Genomic DNA, 4,101 nt, shown 5'->3' with positions numbered 1-4,101 from the left:
AACAATAGGCTCCGGCCCCAGCGCTCTGCCTCTTATAGGCGCCGGCACGTCCGACCGGGCCCCGGGGCAGGCTGGGAAATGGAGTCTACGTGCAGGCCCCACGCCCACCGGCATGCTGGGAGTTGGAGGCAGTGACCGGCCGAAGCCAAAACGCGTGCTAACTGGCTGGCGAGGCGGTCTCTGCTGCCGCAGACCCGGGAAGCGCGCGTTTGGCGCCAATGCAGCCTTTTGGGGAGGGGCGGCGCTCAGCTGCAAATTTGCAGTGACGACACGGGTTCCCGTAGCCACACTCCCATGCCTACAAAACAGCAAGAAACCCGTAGCTCGCTCATGGGACATCTTAGTCTTAAGCAGCATGACATGCTGCAGCCTGCCCAGGGTAGGGAGAAGAAAATACAAGCAATATATTGAGTTACCTCAATATGTATTGACGGGTTGATTTGTTTTCTTTCAAAATTATGTTTGCCAAGGACACCCTGCCGTGATTGCCTATCTCATTCAGAATAATACATGTCTCCAACTTGACCTATAAGGCCCTACAATAGATAGGTGTATCTCCCCCCCCCCCCGCCCCCCCCCCTCTCCCCACCCTAATCATCTTGTTACCTTCTCCTTTCCCTCTCCCTTACTCTGCTATTAATACTGGCCCACTGGCCTCCTTGCAGTTCCTTCAACTGGACAATCATGCTCTCATCTCAAGACCTTTTGCCTGGAACACTCTTTTCACCAGCTGGCCATACCCCCTCACTTAATATTTGCTCAAATGTCCCGTATCAGAGACCTGTTCTAACCATTATTTCTAAAACGGTGTTTCCCCTTAGTCTCTTTCCCCTTGCCTTATATTTCTTCTTAGCATTTAACACCTGACATATGTTTATGTTTTTCAGTCTTCTCTCGCTTTTCTAAATTCCATGCGAGCAAGGAATTGTTTTGTTTATTATATGGTCAGCGCCCAGTACAAAGCCTGGTATTCGGCATTTAGGAGCTCAGTATGTATTTATTGGATATTTATTGGGTTGAGAGATGGCAGGATTTAAACTCAGGTTAGGCTGGTTCCAAAGCCAAACTTTGCACTACAACCAAGAACTAGGGAGCCAGATCTAGAGGCTAGGGTGGCTTGGAAAAAAATGCCAAGAATTCCATTCCTCGCCCCTAGGTGACAGGAGACTCCAAGAGGCTAGGAAACAACACTACAAAATGAAACAGCAGCAGATCCCAAAAAAGCAGCCCTTAGGGTACCATGTATTGATCAATTCCCTATCTGCCAAAATGTAGGTGTGATATAACATTTGGTCCTGGAGCCAGACGGCCTGAATATAACCCCCAACTCCTCCACTCACTAGTAGTGTGACCCTTAACAACGTACATAACTTCCCTGCGCCATAGCTCCTTCATCTGCAAAATGGAGACAACAGTAGGTGTCTTGTAGGGTTTTGTGAAGATTAGTTAATGTTTATAGTATAAAATGTTTACAAGCACAGTCAGTGCTGTGTAAATGTTCATGATTCTATTTTTTCTGGACACAGAAGACAAAAAGGAAGAGAAGGCCCCAGATCATTCTGTGAATCAATGGGCTAAGTAACAAAAAAAACAGTCTAAAAGTCATGTGGATAGGCTAAAAAAGATCTCCTATGCCTACACATCCAGAGTAGGAGTAGTCATGGAACTTTATCTGGATACCATCAGCCTCAGTGCAAAAGCTTTGTTATTTAATGACACCAAACTACATGACAGCCAAAGCAAAGTTAGCTTATTCTTTAAGATAGCAGAATCCAGGCCTGCGTGGCTGAGTGGTTGAGTGTCGACCTATGAGCCAGGAGGTCATGGTCAGGGCACATGCCCAGATTGCCTGCTCAGTCCCCAGGGGGGAATGTGCAGGAGGCAGCCAATCAATGATTCTCTCTCATCATTGATGTTTCTATCTCTCTTTCCCTCTTCCTTCCTCTCTGAAATCAATAAAAAATATATTTTTTAAAAAGATAGCAGGCCGTGACCGGTTTGGCTCAGTGGATAGAGTGTTGGCCTGCGAACTGAAGGGTCCCAGGTTCGATTCCGGTCAAGGGCATGTGCCTGGGTTGTGGGCTGGATCCCCAGTAGGGGGCGTGCAGGAGGCAGCCGATCAATGGTTTCCTCTCATCATTGATGTTTCTATCTCTCTCTCCCTCTTCCTTCCTCTCTGAAATCAATAAAAATATATTTTAAAAAATAAAAATAAAAAGATAGCAGAATCCAGTTTGGCAATAAGCTCTAAATCAGTCAAAATATCATCTGAGCCCTGCTGGGTGTGGCTCAGTTGGTTGGAGTGTCTGTGAAACAGGGTGGTGAGTCCGGTTCTCCCTCAGGGCACTGCCCAGGTTTCAGGATCAATCCCTGGTAGGGGTGCATGCAGGAGGCAGCCAGATGATGTTTCTCTCTCTCTCTCTCTCTCTCTCTCTCTCTCTCTCTCTCTCCTTTCCTCCCTCTCAAAAAAAAAATCAATAAAAACTACAAGACATTTAAAAAAAATCATCCGAACCTCTAACAAACATCACAACCATTTATCACAGGTTACTTATTCAGCATTTCATTGTCTTGATAGAATCACTAGCTAAAATTACCTCAGTGGTGCCAGTTGGCTCATAACTGCAATTCTGCCTCCAGCCTAAGCAGGGCCTATGGGGGTCAAATGACCAGGAAGCTCAAGTGCAGTAGATTAGAAACTACAAAGAAAAGTGAAAAGAAATGCTAATGTTATTAATATGTAAACAACACCTTGGACATCTAACTCTAAATGTTACTGCTTTGTCTTAAACCATGCTGCTATGTCTGTAGGAGCCAGCTCAGAATGCACAAATCAGGGATGGTTTGTTTGTTTGGGGAACAAAAAGTCAAAGCAGAATTAGTTAGAAAAGACATACTATCAAGAGCAGCAGCCAACAACAACAAAAAGAATAGCAGCCACCAATGAAAACCAAAGGTCAGATTTTAGGTCCTGACCAGTGTTTACACAATTGTCTTACAGTTATGTGTACATTTCGTAGAAGAAAAGGAGCCACGTGCTAACCTGACGAGCTCAGGAAAGGCCTTCGTGGTGGCTTTGCAAACTCAGAGACCTAAAATAATCACAAAAGATGGTCTGAAATTAAAACTTTTTTTTTTTTTTTTTTTTTCTAGAGAGAGAGGAAGGGAGAGGGATAGAGAGTTAGAAACATCGATGAGAGAGAAACATCCATCAGCTGCCTCTTGCACACCCCCTACTGGGGATGTGCTCCCAACCAAGGTACATGCCCTTGACAGGAATCGAACCTGTGACCCTTGAGTCCGCAGGCCGACGCTCTATCCACTGAGCCAAACCAGTCAGGGTGAAATTAAAACTTTTTAACTAAAAGCAGTTTATGGCAGGTAGTCATGTCCTAGGCTAGAAACTTCCCTGACAAAAGTCAGCCTTTATCTTATGTAAGCCTGCCTCTCTCTGATGCGTCTGTGTCTGCCAGAACATTCCTTTGGAATGTCAGGGTAACTCCCTTTCATTCCAGACCCCCCAGGGCACAGCCAACCACCCTGGTGGAGACCATAAATCCTCTCATTGTTATTGTTACCATGTAATTGTTAAGTGTTAACTATCCTGTATCCACCTAGGTCCTAGGTATAAGATGTGTCTATCATTTTACTTTTCATTCAATCCCAGAGGCTTCCTGGCTTTGCTTTCTCCCACCTCCCTAATCTATCACCAATGAACTTCATGTAACCCACTTGCATCTTCTGATTGTAATGTATAAAATAAGATGCAAAACTGCCTTTCTCCCATGACCAGCTTGGCTCAGTGGTTGAGCATCAACCTATGAACCAGGAAATCATGGTTCGATTCCCAGTCAGGGCACATGCTTGGGTTGTGGGCTCAGTCCCCAGTAGAGGGCATGCAGGAGGCAGCCAATCAATGATCCTCTCTCTTTTTCTCCCTTCCTCTCTGAAATCAATAAAAATATATTTTAAGAAAAGTGTAACTGACATTCTCTGGAGTATTATCTTAATCCGTTGAGGTTTTGCTTTCCAGGGAATTGTTGACAGTTTGGCTCTAATAAACTCACAAAAATTCTTGATAGGACTGAATGTTTCTTTTTC

The 4,101-nt window shown here is 44.9% G+C and overlaps 1 protein-coding gene across 2 annotated transcripts in view; it reads right to left on the bottom strand.

The window, feature by feature from the left end:
* CSRNP2 (cysteine-serine-rich nuclear protein 2) overlaps positions 1–3,113 on the bottom strand; it is an 18,760-nt gene extending 15,647 nt beyond the window's left edge. The window contains exons 1-2 of one of the 2 annotated variants that reach the window (XM_014542133.1): positions 3,044–3,064; positions 2,598–2,699 (exon numbers count right to left, since the gene is read on the bottom strand). The gene's annotated coding sequence lies outside the window, so the exon portion shown is untranslated. Of the gene's footprint in view, positions 1–2,597 lie in introns of both variants that reach the window. The other variant, XM_005869252.2, reaches the window with a different exon arrangement.
* Between the last annotated feature and the right edge of the window lie 988 nt (positions 3,114–4,101).

This window comes from Myotis brandtii, unplaced genomic scaffold (genome assembly GCF_000412655.1).
Source record: "Myotis brandtii unplaced genomic scaffold, ASM41265v1 scaffold29, whole genome shotgun sequence".
Taxonomy (NCBI): Eukaryota; Metazoa; Chordata; class Mammalia; order Chiroptera; family Vespertilionidae; genus Myotis; species Myotis brandtii.
This window is presented reverse-complemented; position numbering and strand designations above follow the sequence as displayed.